Below are 18,207 nucleotides of genomic sequence, written 5' to 3' on the forward strand. Positions count from 1 at the left end.
GCAGCAGGAGCCTCCCCAAACGCAGCTCCTGCTTTCCCTCCCTGGAGTGCCCCACTCCAAGTGCCCAAACCACCCCATCCCTCCCAAACTTCATCCCACCCCAACAATGCCACCCCCATGCCATGCCATGCCATGCCATGCCATGCCATGCCATGCCATGCCATGCCATGCCATGCCACCCCTCCTGGACACCAATTCCCCTTCTGTGCTTCCTGACTCCCCACAGCCGGGCCTTGGGGCTGACAGATCGAGCCATTTGGGGCTGCCATCGACACATTGGGGCTGGCATTGAGTTGATTGGAGGCACCCGCTCAATCCCTCCATCCCAAATGGGAGCTTGGACCCTCTCCTCAGCCCTTGCTGTGCCCATGGGCTCACCTCAAGTCCCAAAATGAGAGCCACGGCCCCACAGGCCATTCAGAACCTCTCAACATTGCCAGAAACAGCAGCATCCTTCCCAAAATGGGCTCCCCGGCTCCCTGACAATAGGTCCCCCTTCCAAGTACCAGAGGCCCCCTCTCAGAACCCCTCCCAAAGCATTGGGGGGACCCCAAAACTGCCTCAGGAACAGGACATACCCTGAAATCCCTTCAGGAATGGGGGATACCCCAGAACCCACTGAGGAACGGGGTCCCCCCGGCCTCATCATGCGCAGCCTTCAGCTGTCTCAGGCAGAGCCCATCCCGCCCTCAGCAGCCCCAGCCCAGCCCAGCCCAGCCCTCCTGGGCAGGAAGCCCCAATGGCCGAGCCGGCCTGGGACACTTGCAGGGATGCGGGGGCAGCCGCAGCTTCTGGGGCCAGCCTGTGCCAGGCCCTGAGCGCCCTGCCAGGGAACCATTGCTGCCCCACATCCCATCTCAGCCTGCCCTCGGGCAGCGGGAAGCCGTTCCCTGGGGCCCGGCCCCGCAGGCCCTTGGCAAGAGTCTCTCTCAGCCAGCAATTGCTGCTCCTCCCTGCTGCGGGGCCCAAGCTGCAAGTTGATTTTCTGCCGCTGGCCCCGGCCCAGCCCCGAGCCAGGGCCAGGACCTTGCCCTGGAGCTCTGCGGGCGCTGCCTTTGTGCGGCCGCAGCGCAGCGGCCGCAGCTCGGAGCTGCCCTTTGTGTCCCCGCCGGCAGCTGCCAGAGCTGGCGGGGCCGGGCCAGGGCCGGGCCAGCCCCGGCCTTCCCGGCTCTGGGACACAGCGGCGGCAGCCCCAGCCTTCCAGCCCTGCACACGCTCCCACACAAGCCTCCAGAGCCGCGGCCACGCAACGCAACTGACCGGCCGCTGACCCCCCAGCCTGGCCTGATGGCCATTCCTCTGCCCACACCTCGGCCAAGCTCCCCTTGGCCACCTCCTGAGCCACAGTGCCACAGACAAGTGGCACATACAGCTACAGAGCTCTGCCCAGAGCTGGCAGGGAACGTTCATTCAACAGAAAAACCACCAAGAAAAAGAGAACTGCCCCCAGCAGAGCTGTTCCCTCCTGCAGTACTTACACCTGCACACCCACAGCCCCTGAGACTGCAAGCAATGAGCATTCCCTGGGCACATGTGCAGCCCAAGCAGCTCGAGGACAGCCTTGCAGCAGGACTGCTCTCAGCCAAGCCAAAAAGGCCCCTCTGGCAGCTCTATGATTCGCCCCACACCGGGCCAAGAGACACTTCCCAGACAAAGCCCAAGAAGCGGGTGTTTGCTTTATTCAGCACGCTGGGTGTGCGGGCATCGCTCCTCCTAACACCCACCCCAGGCACACGGCAGATTACAAGATGTGGTTCCATTTCAGGCATGTTCATTGTTTTCCCTAGAAAAGGTGTGGTTGTGCAAACCATTTCTCAGCACTCGTTATTATCAGGAGCACACGCGGAGCGCAGGCCCAGGGCTCCCTGGTGGTCGTGCTCAGGAAGGCTCGGTGGGCATTTGATGAAGGCTGAACGTCTTCCTCGCTCTGCACTCTTCACCTTTCTCCTCTCAGCATGCGCAGTCTCTTGGCAGCTGTTTCAGCACTTTCTTCCCTGCTTTCGGCAGCTTTGTTCCTCATTCCTGCCAGCTTTGTTCCCTATCTCTTGCCAAGGTGTTCAGCTGGCTTCTACATTGGTTACTGTGCATTTTATTCTTGCCCAAGGACGCCCAAGTACAATGATTTTCACCCTTTCACTGGGGCTTGGCACACAGTGGAGGAGAGTCTCTCTTTTCAATGAGGAAACTCAGGAGTTTCAGATTGCTTCAAAAAAACCCCAACAACCGCCCCTTTGGCTGAGTGCAGCCAGTTCTCTGAGCAAAGCAGGTCCCAGGTGAGTGAGGAGAGACAGGATGGGGCTGGGAATGTGGAGCAGGGTTCTCCGCGCTGGGTCAGACCTCAAGGCACAGCTTCTGTGACCAGGCCACACCTCCTTAGGAGAGACCCTCCATCAGTGTCAGTCACAGAATGCTGCAATCACCTCTTCTCTAAAGAGAACAGCAATAAAATACACCCCTTAAAATAGGAATGCATATTTCTTAGAAGCTCTTTGAAATATTTCTCCATAACTGGAGAAGGAAACCTTCCTAATGAACTGCACCAGGCCAGAGGGAAATCAAGGCAGAGCCAGGGTTTGTCAGCACTTGCTTGATCCTAATGAGCCCCGTGGTGCATTTGGGGCTGAGCCCTTGAAGCTCAGGGCCTGAGAGGAGATTGCACAAACCTTTCCAGGAGTCAAAGGCAGAGGAAACACCCAAAGTGTCTCGAGGCATTCATGGGTCCCACTGAGGTCCATCCCCAACACAGGCTCCTCATGGACTCCTTGGAAGAGAGACTTGGAAGCCAGGATTGCCCAAAAACCTCTCAGAGCCTCAGTGTGGGAAGGAAAATCCCAAGTACCTTAAAACCCTTGAGTATCTCAGAGCATTAATGAGCCCCACTGAGTGTCACTGCAAAGCTCTCAAGGGACTCGTTAAAGTAATTGGAGATAATTGGAGGCCATGACTGCACAAACCTCTCAGAGAGTCAGTGTCAAAAAGAAGTACTTAAATTACCCCTGAGTACCCTGAAGCATTAATGAGCCCCACTGAGTGTTGTTACTGACAAAGAATCTCCAGGGGCTCATTAGAGCAGATAATTGGGGGCCAGGATTGCACAAAGCTCTCAGAGGCTCCCAGGCAAAAGCCAAAGCCAAAGTCCTTTGAAAACCCTGCAGTCCCTGGGAGCATTCAGGAGCCCCCAGGGCCATTCCTGACCAAGGCTCCCCAGGGACTCCTTCCAGCAGATCCCTGAGGCCACTGGGATGTGGGGGGATGCTGAGGGCAGGACAAGGGGCTGACAGTGCCCAGCCTTGCTGGGGCTGTGCCCAGGAGGCCCCAGGGCCTCAGGACAAGGTGTCTCCTCCCAGCCCTTGGTGGCACAGATGCTGCTGTGCCCCAGGGCACCAAGGCTTGGCTTCTCTTTGTCCCCCCCTGTCATCCCTGCCTCCAGTTCTCTGCTCTGACCGGAGCCTGGGGACACTTTCTCAGTCGTGTCCCTCACTGGGACCCATGAAAACTTCCAGAAACTTTGAAGTTCAGTTCTGACTTGAATCCTTGAGAGGTTTCTGCCAGTCCCTGTCAGGGACTGATGTTCAGGGCCTCAGCACCAAGCCCCAAGAGGGTCATTCCAGTCCTTGTGCTGTGTCTGTGCTGCTGAGCTGGGCCGGGCTCCTGGCACAGAGGCAGCTCCTGACAAGCGGCAGCGCTGCAGAGAGACAGCTCTGGCCAGGAGCAGCTCCTGGGCACAGCCCAGCAGGGCTGGGGCACTGCCTGCAGCCAGCCCGGGCACAGCACAGAGGCACACAGGGCTTAAACTCAGCCGGGGCTGGGAAGGGGCTGAGAAGTGACTGGGGGGGCTCCAAACGCAGCCCAGGGTGCTCTGAGGAGGAAAGACCCACCCTGTGCTGGGGAGGCAGCTGCAGATCCAGCCAGGGCTCAGAGCTGGGGCTTCCTGAGCAGCTTCATGGCACAGAGAAGCCCAACAAGTGCTTGGAATGTGAGAAGAGCTTCAGCTGGAGCTCCAGCCTGCTCTGCCACAAGAGGATCCACACTGGGGAGAGGCCCTGCGAGTGTCCTGAGGGTGGGAAGAGCTCCAGTCTCCTCGGGCACCAGCGCAAGCACACAGAGGAGTGCTCCTTCTGCTGCCCTGACTACACAAAAGGCTTCAAGTACAACTCCACCCTCGTCACCCACCGGCGCATCCACACCGGGGAGAGGCCCTGCGAGTGTCCCCAGTGTGGGAAGAGCTTCTCCAGGAGCTCACAGTTGGCCCCATGTTGCTGCCTGTTCCGAGCTTCCCCCCCCCCCCCCCCCCCCCCAAAGACATGTGCTCAGAGGTCCTTTGTTCCAAGCGCGGGCAAAGCCAAATGTAACTCAGACTCTTCAGCAGTGTCTGATTGGCCGCTCACCCCGGGTCCGCCCCCAGTCCTCCCCTTTCCCCTTCTCCTAATAAAAGATGGTCGAGGGGAGGCAAACGCCCTCTCACTCAGCTCAGCGACTTTCCTGCGAACATCTCTGGTTGTCTGTCTCGTTTGAAAGCTTCTAACTGCAGGGAATTAAGCGGGCAGGGAGCTATATTTCTCCCTCTTTGCTTCTGCTGATGGTATTTGCTCTGCAGCTGATTCAGGTACCGATTTTAGAGCTACCAAAGTGCTAGATCGCCCTTGCTACCTCTCAAGGCTGCTCGGGGCTTTCTAAGGCATTGAAATACAAGCGCTAGCCGGTATAAAGCTGAAAAGATACCTTCCACGTCTGGCGCCTAACGTGCTATCTCTGAACTCCGGTTCTGAGAGACTTTCAGGGTGTCCCGGCAGCTGTGTGTCTGCTGGAGTTAGCTCTGCACGTCCTGCCGTGCCAGCTCTGTGTAGCGAGGTGTTACTTTTTGTGTAACATCGAGCCCAGAGCCTCAGCCTGTACCCTCCCCCACGCCACATGGCGAGGGAACGGCTGGAAAGCACAAGACCCTTCTCGCGTGTTTTTTTTTCTCCGGACCTGCTTTCCTGTGGTAAATCCAGAGTTCTGGTGAGTATTTCCCTGCTGGTTTAGGGGCTCCTGTCTTAAGCTGCTGCCGGTGTAAACTTTCTCTTTTTTTTTTCCTCCTTTTGGCGAGTAAGAGGTTGAGGTTTGGTGTGCATTTATAATGGGATCTGAAGTTTCTGCACACCATAGAGACATATACCACCAAGGTCAAAGTTACCTTTCTTTAACTGGGCACAAATACCCTAAAAATCTAGTTCAATCTTTTGTACAATGGCTTTTTCAGTACTTTCCTATTCTGACCTTCGAGGACATAAGATCTGCTGAATTTTGGGATAAGGTGGGGAGAAAACTCTCCTCTCTGAGGCGTGCAGGATATGAAACGGTTTCAAAATTCTTTCCTCTCCTGTTACTAAGTTATACTTTGCTGGAGAAAAAGGCAGTACGTGAAAAGCCACTGAAAAACCCCCCTGTTAATTCCCTTATACCCTCTTCCAACCCCTGTGTCCCGGACCCCTCTTCCCCTACGCTGGAAAACAAAGGTAGAGCAGACTGCTTCTCAGCACAGGAGAGCTATCGTCCTCCTGGCTCACCCGTGTTTCCTCAGCACCCTGCCTTGGATGGGAATCCGGAGCCCATCCCAGGACCTTCTCAACCCCTTTTCTCCACTCCCTTTTCCCCAGTTTCTAGCCCTCATGTTTCAAGCGCGCATAAAAACCCCTTCTCCCCTGATCTCTTTGTTCCCAGGGACAGCCATTGCCACGTGCTCGCAGCCCGAGAAAAAACCCCTCCCCCCAACCCCGTTTCTCCGAGTTTGTTTGTCTCCAGTAATGGCGGACGCAATGTTCCTTCCTCTCCAAACTACACCTCCCACAATCCCTTTCTCCCCCATCCCACAAATCCCTTCTTGTCCCCATCCCCTCCCACTACTGCGTAACAACCTGACCCCGCCCTCAACCCCGCCCCCACAGCGTCGTTTTTCACCCCTCCCTCTATGCCCGCCCATGGCTCAAGTACCGCCCCTGCCTCCCACAATCCCGCCCCCAACCCCTCCCCTCCTCCGGCCGTGTCCCCGCCTCCACTCCCCGCCCCTGCCCCTCCACTCCCCGCCCCTGCTTCCCACTGTCCCGCCCCAGGTTCCCGCAATCCCGTGACTGCCCCTCTGAATCCGGGAACCCATGCCTACCGGGAAGTAACTCCAAATGCTTCTACTACACTCTCTTGTACTAGCAATGGAGCGAACCCCGACTGGAAACCCCTTTCTTATTCTGATATTAAGGATTTGTGCAAGGCAATTAAGGAGTTTGGAATGCATAGTAATTATTTTAAGAGCCTTTTAAGTGCTACTTTTGCAACTCACTTACTTGTACCTCATGATTTACTTACATTAATGCAAACTCTTCTCACACCTGGTGATTTTATGATGTGGAAAAAGCAATGGAAAATAATTTTATCTGATTTATTAAAAATTTTGTGGCAAACTCCAGATAATTACCTGGATTTTGAAAACAATTACATCACATTAGACCTTTTATCTGGTGACAATAATATGGCAAATCCTCAAAAACAAGCAATGCTTATCCCTCGTCCAGTTCTTACTGAAATCACACGTGCTGCTGAAAAGGCCTTAACATTATTACCATCTCAAACTCCTAATTCTCATTATACCATCATCAAGCAATTGCCAAATGAAAATATTATTCACTTTTATAACCGTTTGTGCGAAGCTGTCTCTTCCCAGGTCCCTAATCCTGACCTCCAGCAAGCGCTCCTACTCGAACTTCTCCAAGTTAATACAAATGATGCTTGCAAACAAGTCATTCTCACTCTCCCGCTGTATCCTCCTCCTACTGTTGAATCCATGCTCGAAGTCTGTACGAAGAAGGTGCAGCTGAACACAGCTGCTCCCTTTTTGAAAAAAGTGGGGATGGTTGGGGAAGTTGTAGAGAATGTTACAGGTACAGGAGAAACTCAATCGCGCGGTAACTTTGTATGCTATCGTTGTCAGAAAAAGGGACATGTAGCTCGCAATTGCAGAGCGATTATAACTGCTGATAAAAACTCTCCAAAGACTGTTTCCCCAGGTCAACAGCAGGGAAACTAGCGACTCAACGCGTCCTAACAGCTCCGCGTTCAGACAGAAATAGGGCTGCAGACAAAGCAACTTGGACTTCTGGACTCAGGTTTAAGGTAACCTGTGATAAAGCACACCATTTCAACAACAACAAACAGACTGTAATACCCATTTCATTCCAGAATGTGGACCACATGCCAGAATTTACATGCCTTTTTGTTATTGGGGACACTCGGGAAACACCTGCTGGGATAGAGGTTACACCCACACTCATGAAAATGGATCAGAACGGGTGTTCTAACCTAATTGTACAATGTATATATCCACCGTACTTTATGCCAAAGGGTCAAGTCATTGCACAGGCCTTTCCACTGCCCAAATACCTGCCCACAGATGGTCATATCCCAGCCATCTGTTGGACTGAGGTTTTGGGAAACGGCAAACCTGTAATAGAATGTAAGCTCCGTTACAAAACACATAAAATCAGTATAATGGGAATGATAGACACAGGTGCTGATGTGTCTGTCATTCCATTTGATAAGTGGCCTACGCAATGGGAATTGCAATCTCAGGGCATCATACAAGGGATTGGAGGTACCCAAATTGCAAAGCAGTCCAAACACACCATCCAAATTGAAGGTCCTGAAGGACAAATAGCGACGCTTCGTCCGTATGTCCTAGACACCAAATTCACCCTGTGGGGAAGGGATGCCATGTCTCAGTGGGGAACAAAAATTGATATCACCCCTAGACATCAAAATTTTCCCTTGCAGGCCACTGAAGCAGAGTGCCATCCACATAAATTAACTTGGAAAACAGATGAACCCATGTGGATTAACCAGTGGTCGCTAAAAAAAGAAAACTTAGAGGCACTCAAAACATTAGTAGCTGAACAATTGGCTAAAGGAAATATAGTTCCAACTAACAGCCCATGGAACACACCCGTGTTTGTAATACAAAAACCGGGAAAGAGCAAATATAGGCTACTCCAAGATCTTAGGGAAGTTAATAAGGTTATTGGAGACATGGGACCCCTTCAACCAGGTATGCCATCACCTTCAATGCTCCCACAACATTGGCATTTAGCTGTTCTTGACATTAAAGATTGCTTCTTTCATATTCCACTCCACCCTGCAGATGCCCCCCGATTTGCATTTTCTGTACCATCTCTTAATCGTGAAACTCCCATGGAACGTTATCATTGGCTTGTGCTTCCCCAAGGTATGAAAAATTCCCCAACTCTTTGCCAAGAGTATATTGCTAAAATTCTATCTCCCATGCGTGCCAAAGCAGAGAAAGCCATCATCCTGCATTACATGGATGATGTGCTGGTGTGTGCTCCCAATAATCAGTATCTCGAGCAGACACTTAACATGGTGATTGAGGCCCTAGAGGCCAAGGGCTTTGAATTGCAACCTGAAAAAATGCAGAGAACAAGCCCTTGGAAGTACCTCGGACTCAAAATCACAGAAACCTCTATCACCCCAACACCTGTCACCATTAATAATAACCCAAAAACACTAGAAGTGCAACAGATCTGTGGGACACTGAAGTATTTAAGGTCCTGGTTAGGACTCACCACAGAGGATGTAGCTCCTATTGCAAACCTAGTAAAAGGGGAAGGTGGTCCAGCATCCCCTAGATCCCTGACAGAAGAGGCAAGGCAGTCTCTCAAAAAGATACAAGAGCTCATTTCCACCAGACAAGCACACAGGTATCAGCCCTTCCTACCCTTTAAGCTTGTCATTCTAGGAAAGGTACCACGCTTTCATGGCCTCATATTTCAGTGGGACAAAGAGCAGAAGGAACTCCTCATCATAACTGAATGGGTATTCCTTCCACTCCAACCTCCTAAAACCATCACACAGCCACAAGAACTAATGGCAAAAATTATCATGAAGGGTAGAGCAAGGCTCCGCACCCTGGCAGGATGTGACTTTGCATGCATATACTTACTTGTAACAACTGACACATTAGATCACGTACTCCAAAATAATATAAATTTACAATTTGCATTAGATAGTTACTCAGGCCAAATCTCCAGTCATTACCCAAAACATGACATGTTTAATCTGCCATTCTCTTTCATCCCTCGAGAGATTCAAAGTAGAAAACCCCTCAATGTGATTACCGTTTTTACTGATGCCTCAGGAAAAAGTAAAAAGTCCGTGGTCACATGGAAAAATCCAAAGACGCAAAAGTGGGAATCTGACATCGAGGTAATCCAGGGATCACCACAAGTAGCTGAATTAGCAGCTGTTGTTAGAGCATTTGAGAGGTTCAAAGAACCCTTTAATTTGGTCACAGACTCAGCATATGTAGCTGGAGTAACTGTTAGAGCTGAGCATGCTCTCCTAAAAGAAATCTCAAACAAGAAAATTTATGATTTGCTCTCAAAATTAATTTATCTGATTTCTCACAGAGAGCATCCCTATTTTGTCATGCACGTGAGATCACATGCAAACCTGCCAGGATTTATTGCGGAAGGTAATCATAGAGCTGATGCTCTGGCTATGCCAGCCGACATAGTTCTATCAGCTGACTTACCAAAGCTCCCCCAAGTTTTTGAACAAGCAAAATTGAGCCATGCCATGTACCATCAAAATATTCCTGCTCTTATCCGCATGTTCCATCTGTCGCGGACACAGGCAAAAGCAATAGTGGCAACATGTCCCAACTGCCAGAAGCTACAGCTTCCATCACTGGGCATGGGGGTCAATCCCAGAGGCATTAATAGTGGTGAAGTGTGGCAAATGGACGTCATACATTTCCCTGAATTTGGGAGATTAAAATACGTTCATGTTTCTATTGATACCTTCTCTGGTGCTATGTATGCCTCTGCACATGCAGGTGAAAAGGCTAAGGATGTTGAAAAACATCTTGTCCAAGCTTTTGCTGTGCTCGGTATACCTGAGGAGATAAAAACTGATAATGGACCTGCCTACACCTCCCAGGAGTTTAAAAACTTTCGTCAGCAGTGGGGATTTCGACATGTTACAGGTATTCCTCACTCCCCAACTGGACAAGGCATTGTTGAACGTGCCCATCAAACCCTCAAGCGAATGCTGCTACAACAATCAGGGACCACCAAACTCAACTCACCTGTCCTCAGACTCAGCAAAGCACTGTTTACCATAAACTTCCTGAATGGCACCTTTGAGGATCCAAACCCTCCCATCTATCGTCATTTCCAGAACACCGGGAGACAGAAACTGAAGGAAATCCAGAAGTCCTGATCCGGGACCCAGAGACTCAAAAAATCCAAGGACCATACAAACTTGTAAATTGGGGACGTGGGTATGCCAGTGTATCTACCCCTCAAGGACTGAGATGGATCCCAGGGAAGTGGGTAAAACCTTATGTCACTTCCTCGAAAGTTAAGGAGGTTAAAACTGCCTCCTGGAAGAGACGCCGTAAAAAAGAATCCTGATTTTGCACCTTCATGTAAACCCCCTACTGCAGATCTTTATGTTAATCCCTTAAGTTAAGTTGCACTGTTTTGCACTCAGGTTTTTGCACTGTATTTTGTAAATCTTCATCCTGATACTCCATACCATAGATGTCCTAACTAAACCCCTGAGTTTTGACTGGGGAACTAGTTTAAAGGCATCCTAGGTACTGTTGAGTTGTAAGGACGATAGATTACAATTATATTTTGCACTGTTGTTTTGTTACTGTTCTATGCACTTTTAAGTTACTAAGAGTTACAACCCAGCTTTAAAGAAAAAAAAATAGGGAATTGTTGCTGCCTGTTCCGAGCTTCCCCCCCCCCCCCCCCCCCAAAGACATGTGCTCAGAGGTCCTTTGTTCCAAGCGCGGGCAAAGCCAAATGTAACTCAGACTCTTCAGCAGTGTCTGATTGGCCGCTCACCCCGGGTCCGCCCCCAGTCCTCCCCTTTCCCCTTCTCCTAATAAAAGATGGTCGAGGGGAGGCAAACGCCCGCTCACTCAGCTCAGCAACTTTCCTGCGAACATCTCTGGTTGTCTGTCTCGTTTGAAAGCTTCTAACTGCAGGGAGCTATATTTCTCCCTCTTTGCTTCTGCTGATGGTATTTGCTCTGCAGCTGATTCAGGTACCGATTTTAGAGCTACCAAAGTGCTAGATCGCCCTTGCTACCTCTCAAGGCTGCTCGGGGCTTTCTAAGGCATTGAAATACAAGCGCTAGCCGGTATAAAGCTGAAAAGATACCTTCCACAGCCCCACACCAACAGAGCCACCAGTAAGGGAAGCCCCGCAAGTGCCCTGACTGTGGCAAGAGCTTTGTCCTGTGCTCCAACTCCATCCCCCAGACGAGCCCTGGTGACCCACATTCCCTGTGATCCACGTTGGGAAGACACCTGGCTGATGGTCCTTTTGTTTTGGCCCTAATTTTCTTTTGATCCATCTTTGTCCCTTAAATACACCCCAAACTGGGGTAAAAATAAAGAAATTGATCAGAGACATCTAAAATCTCACTATTTTACTGGTATGTGGGGGGAATTTTGGGTTCAGGGTGATATTTGGCAGAGGAGGATGGAGACTGTCTCTGTCCCTCTCACCCCACTTGGTGCCCAGTGAGGGTCTCTGTCCTTGTCCCCTTGGGATTCTTGGGAGGTGCTTGTGGAGGTTTGGGGGTGTCTCTGTCCCTCTCACCCCGATGATGCTTGGGTGGGGTCACACCAGGGGTGAGAGGGACAGAGACCCCCCCCCTGGCCTCCCCAGGTGTGAGAAGGTCGGAGAGCCCCCCACCCCCCGAGCACACTCAGCGGTGAGAGGGACACAGAGCCCCTGGTCCCCCACCCTGCACAAGCATTCCCTGGGGCGAGAGGGATGGAGACCCCTGAGTGTTGCAGCGGGGATTACTGCAACAAGCATATTTCAAACCAGGAGTCCCGTGGAAAGCGAAGTATATATGGACAGAGTCGTGGTAGATGTTTCAGAGATGTTTATTTCTCCAGCCGCATGGCCGGGGCTCAGCTCAGGAACTCCGCAGTCACGGGACCCGAGGGTCCTTGGCCACACCAGGGAACACAAACCAACCAATGGGAAACAAAGGTGACCAGGGACAGGGAAACGCCGTGTCTCCTCCCCAGGGCCCATCTCCCAGGGCTACATGGCAGGGGAGGGACCCCAACATCTCACCCGTTTTATTTTAATAAAAGGAGAATGGAAACAACTGGATAAACATAACAAGAACAGTTTCAAGGCAAAACAAGCCACCCTCCTGAGTTTTTAAATGTCCAGTCAGATTCTGTGGAACATCTTAGGGCTGACAGAAGGGAGACAGAACTCTCCGGGCATGCTCTGTGGGGAAACTGAGGCAGGAGAGGGTTTAATTTCTTCCCTCCCCCTTTTCATCCCCCCCTCGGAATCGGAGAGGAATTGTAGGGAAATGGAATTGTATAGGGAAGCCATGGGGTGAAAAAGGGATTAGGAATAAACTGGGAATAGGGTAAACTTAGGAAGGGGTTCATATTGGGTACAGGGTAAAAGGGGGAAGTAGGCTGTGGGTAGGGAAATTGCAGGGATGGATATTGTTTATAATTTTGTGCATAACGGCTGCCTTTGACTGGAATACCCCCAGGCCCAGTAACATTCGCTGCTTGTAAACCCTTCTTTCCTTGCACTATATCAAACTGTACAACCTCCCCATCTCCTACACTTTGCAGGTAATTTTTAGGGTTATTCCTTTTAATGGCAGTTCTATGGATGAATAGATCTCCCCCTGTGTTATAAATCCATAGTTGTTTTTTACATTGTACCATTTCACAGTTCCTGTGACTTTCATGGCTACAACTCCTCCTATCACGTGCTTGCGTGTTCATTGTGGCTGCCGGTCCCGCGTGGCCACTGCCTCGCCGACTCTGACATCTCAGCCGGGCCCCCGCGTTGCGGCTGCTCCGCGCTCTCCGAGCGGCGCTGCTCCGGCGCGTGTCTGGGCTCTGCGCGGCCCCGCGTTGCCACCGCCGCTGGCTCCATGCCCTGTGAGCGGTTTCATTCCGCCAGCTCCACGCTGCTTTGAGAGCGGCCCCGTTCCGGCTCGGTGCTGTGCTGCGCGGCTTCTCGTGTCGCTGTGGAAACTGCCGCTTCTCCCTCCGCAGGGCTCTCCGAGCCGTGTGCTCAGAGCGGCCTGCCACACCGATGCCCGGTTCCTGGCTGCTCGTGGCCCATGGCACCCGCGGCGCCTGCGGCATCGCTCCCTCACTCGCGGCCGCGTGGCCGGGGACCCCGAGACAGGGATGGGGTCCGCGATAAGGCGCGCGCTCCCGAGGGGGCCAGGTGCATCCAGTGCAGGCACCTCCACCGGTGTGTGCCACAGGGATGGCGGCCGTGCAGCCTCGGCCACGGGACTATGGCCATCCTTTGCTTTAGGGGTAATGGGACCATATAAATGCTCCTGAATAGCTTCACTGACCACGAGGGATCCACGCAAGGGTTCGATCACTATTACATGTTCTGTTTGATCTTTCGTCTCCCACAAGATCTCGTCCCAAAAACACCCCTGACAAGATCCAGGAGGTTCAATATCAAAAAGTAAGTCTCGAGAAATATAGGAAAAATTTTTGAAAAGCCAGTTAAAAAAAAGTTCTAGATCTCCAGGTTCCATAACTTTTTTGTTTTGTTGTTCAAGGATTCCTTTAACTTCTAGGTACATTTCTTTCTGTGGCTCAGAGAGCCCCATTTCCCATGATTCTTCCATAGTCCAGAGAGAATATCCAAACCAAGATGAGAAGAGAGAGGTCTAGAGTGGTGATTTTACTCACGAATCTTCCTCAGGGATTGGTATCTTGCTCGCATTCCTCCACCAGTTTGTTGCAGCAGGGGTTACTGCAACAAGCATATTTCAAACCAGGAGTCCTGTGGAAAAGAAGTATATATGGACAGATTCGTGGTAGATGTTTCAGAGATCTTTATTTCTCCAGCCGCATGGCCGGGGCTCAGCTCAGGAACTCCCCCAGTCACGGGACCCGAGGGTCCTTGGCCACACCAGGGAACACAAACCAACCAATGGGGAACAAAGGTGACCAGGGGCAGGGAAACGCCGTGTCTCCCCCCCAGGGCCCATCTCGCAGGGCTCCATGGCAGGGGAGGGACCCCAACACCTGAGCATCCCCCAGGGCGAGGGGGACAGGGACCCCCGAGCATCCCCTGGGCTGAGAGGGACAGGGACATCCCCTGAGCATCCCCTGGGCTGAGAGGGACAGGGACACCCCCTCAGGAATGCCCTGGGCTGAGAGGGACAGGGACAACCCCACCAAGCCCCTCCTCAGCATCTCCTTGACACCAGACCAAATAAACTTGGCAGAAATCAAACTTAACTCTACACAAAATGCTTTGAGCAATGCTTGCTCTTCCCACAGGTCACTTGTAGTGAAAACACAAACAAACCCCAACCATGAATGAACTGACAGCACAAGCAGTTATGGTGGCAATTCAAAGTTCCAGCGGTTCCCGCACAGCTCCAGCTCAGCTGCTGCAGGTTCCTGTAAAAGAAAAGTGACAATTCGGCCCAATACAGATGATTGAAAGGAAGGAAAACTCTGTGTAGCTGTCACAAAGGTGGCACGGAGAAAGAGAAAAATGATTCTCCCATTTGGCAAAGCCCCCCAGCCTGTGAGAGAGAAAAGGGGGGAGAGCAAGGGAGTGACAGGGACAGAGACCTCCCCTGGGGAGGGGCGAGTGTGACTCTGTCCCCTGTGTGTGTGGCCTTCCCGGGGTGGGGGTTTCACACCTGAGCCAGTCAGGGTAAGGGGGGTGGTGTTCACTCCCCCTGAACAGGGCTTACCCCCACCCCCAAAACTCCTCCTGCCCCCTTGGGTGGGGGGTGGGGGTGCAAACCTGGCCTCAGCAAATGGGTCTGGGGGCTGGGGCCTCCCCCAGCCCGACCCCAGCCAGGGCTGATTTTCAGGACAGCTCTGGGCTTGGCTTTCTGGTGGATTCATTCTCCTCCCTCAGCCTTGTTTACTTCTTAGAGTAAAGAACTGTTACTCCCTTTCCTGCATTTTTGCTTGGCAGCCCTGTAATTGTGGGATTGGATCCGAGGGCATCATCGGGGCACTGCTGGGCCCCCTGGACCAAGGGGCTGGTGTGATTCTGAGGGGCCCCGTGGATCCAAGGAGACCATGGTGCTCCTGCAGGTCCTCATGGAATCACGGAGTCCATTGGGACACTGCTGGGCCCACGGAACCAAGGGAACATGGAACAGCTCTGGCTGCCTTGGGCTCCTGGGGCCGCCTGGCAGCTCCGGCTGACCTTGGCATGGCCAGAGCTGCTTCTCACCTGCCCTGGAGCGCTGGGGCTCCGTGCTTTCCTTCCTGTGGAACAGAACTGTCCTTCTCCTCCAGGGGCCCATGGCCAAAATTGCAATTTGGCCTCCAAAATTCCATCTATCTCAGGATTGCTGCCAGACAAAAGCTGCCAAGGCCAACAGGTCTGGCTGGCCTTGGCCTCTGGTGGCCGCCTTTCATGGATCACAGGGAGACAGTTTGTTTTATCACAGATACTATGCATGGTTAGATCCACCCCTCGATCTCGTGCCCACCTATAGGTGGCATCTCTGCCTTGATGACCTGAGGCATCGTGTCCCCACGAGTAGGGCTAATGAGGAACACCAAAACCACAAGCAGGTAGATCAGGCTGCAAAGATAGAGGTGTCCCAGATAGACTTGGATTGGCAACATAAAGGAGAGTTGTTCCTAGCTCGATGGGCCCATGATGCCTCAGGTCATCAGGGCAGAGATGCCACCTATAAGTGGGCACGAGATCGAGGGGTGGATCTGACCATGGACAGTATCTCCCAGGTGATCCATGACTGTGAGACATGCGCTGCGATCAAGCAGGCCAAGCGGGTGAAGCCCCTGTGGTACGGTGGGCGATGGTCCAAATACAAGTATGGGGAGGCCTGGCAGATTGATTACATCACACTGCCTCAAACCCACCAAGGCAAGCGCTGTGTGCTCACAATGGTAGAAGCCACCACTGGATGGCTGGAGACCTACCCTGTGCCTCACACTACTGCCCAGAACACCATCCTGGGCCTGGAAAAGCAAGTCCTTTGGAGGCATGGCACCCCTGAGAGAATTGAGACCAACAACAGGACTCATTTTAAGAACAGCCTTATCAACACCTGGGCTAGAGAACATGGCATAGAGTGGGTGTACCACATCCCTTACCATGCACCAGCTGCAGGCAAAGTGGAACGGTGCCATGGATTGTTGAAAACCACCTTGAAGGCACTGGGTGGGAGAACTTTCAAAAATTGGGAGCAGCATCTGGCAAAGGCCACCTGGTTAGTTAACACCCGAGGTTCCACCAGTAGAGCGGGTCCAGCCCAATCTGAATCCCTGCATACAACAGATGGAGATAAGGCCCCAGCAGTGCATGTCAGAGGTCTCTTAGGAAAGCCTGTGTGGATAAATTCTGCCTCGAGTACAGACAAACCCATCCGTGGGGTTGTCTTTGCTCAGGGACCTGGTTGCACATGGTGGGTAATGCAGAAAGATGGAACAACGCATTGTGTACCGCAGGGAGATCTGATTGTTGGGTGAAAACCACCTGTAGTGTGAAATGCCTGTGTACCCCTGCTTGCTGAGGGTCACTGTCACGGTTCGTACATAGCTGTATATATATATATATATATATATATATGTATATGTATTGATGTGTGTGTGTAGAGTTAGAATATATTCGTTTGGGCATTGAGCCAATGCTATGGGATAAGGGGTGGAATGTCTTGGGGTGACTTTGTGATGTGTATCCCGTATCCCTGCCCTATGCCTAGAAATTAACTTTGTGCCTTTCTATGCCTCTAAACTGAGCCTGAGAGGGGGAAGGAAAAACTGAGCAAAACTTTTTCAAAGCACTTTGCAGCTTGTTCAAGGTCACACAGAGATAGGGACTTTCTTTTTCCCAGCTGCAGCAGGGGAGGGAGGAGGCAGCCAGCTTGCTGCTTCCCTGGTCAGCTTTTGGCCAGTTCTTCAGTTTCTTTTTCTCCAAAGGGAGACTGAGAGCTGAATTTTTTTTTCATTCCCTGGAATTTTGGATTTTCTCCCTTTTCTGCTGGACTGCTTCAATATCAGAACACATCAGGAGGACTTGCCACCGAGCACAGAGGGCCTGGCCCTGGGCCAAGCCCCAGCTCCGAGGAGACCAAAGGGAGGACTCTAACACTTTCCCAGGTTTTTTCTCCACAGCGAGAGATTTTATTATTTAGCATTATTTTCCTTTTCCCATGTGTTTGTTAAATCAATAGTTTTAATCTCCTTCACTTTCATTTGAGGAAAACTTATTTTTTCCCGAACCAGGTTCGGGGAGGGGTGGTTGTGCCTTCTCTCAGAGGATATCTTTCTAAATTTGGCCAAACCGGCACATATGCAAATGAACCAAACTTACAAAAGTGTGAAGAACTCGTGACCTGTTGTCCATCTTGGGGTCCATCTTGGCAGTAGCCTCTGGCTACCCTGGGTGTACCTTTGAAGGCCTTTCAAATAAATACCTACCTTTATTCCCTTATTCTGCTCTAGCCTCTGTTTTTAGGTGGCCTCTCTAGGCATCAGCAGGGGCTGCAATTCCACACTTGTGGAGACCAGAACCGCCCCCAGGATCCCAACACTGCCTGACAGCGCTCCGGACACCGGGATGGCCGCGCATCCCAGTCTCGGCCACTGTGCTGCTGCTTCGTTTGCTCGTAGGCGCACCCAGAGGCCACTGTTAAGCCCGGGTCGTCTCTGGTTCTGCCCTCTTCCTGATCCCGTGCAGGGATGCAGCGCTGCTGGGCTTTCAGGAAGCTGCTCTTGAAAACTTCCAGCATTCCAAGCTCCTTGGCCCTCCGTGGAGGCTTGCCACGGAATCCCTCACAGCTGCCTCCGGAGCATACTCCTGTTGGCTGTTCTAAAATCCAGGGCCTTCAGGGTGCTCAGCAAGACCTCTGACTCCACAGTGTTGTGGAACTGAACCTTCAGGACAGGGACCTTTCCAGCCTGAGCTGCCCTCGTTCCTCTGTGTCTCTGCACAAAACATGGCATGGTGTGGATACAAAAATGCTGCTAGCAAGGATTTTCTTACTATTTTCTAAGCCCTGTGAGAGACTTTTCTCTCTCACAGAAGAGGCAGCAGAGTTATGTACACAACCAAACACCTGCATCCTTGAAAAGTCTTTTTTATAGTACAGTAGAAAATATTTGGACAATGGATGTTT

Source organism: Coloeus monedula (genome assembly GCF_965178545.1).
Source record: "Coloeus monedula genome assembly, contig: HAP1_SCAFFOLD_110, whole genome shotgun sequence".
Lineage (NCBI taxonomy): Eukaryota > Metazoa > Chordata > Aves > Passeriformes > Corvidae > Coloeus > Coloeus monedula.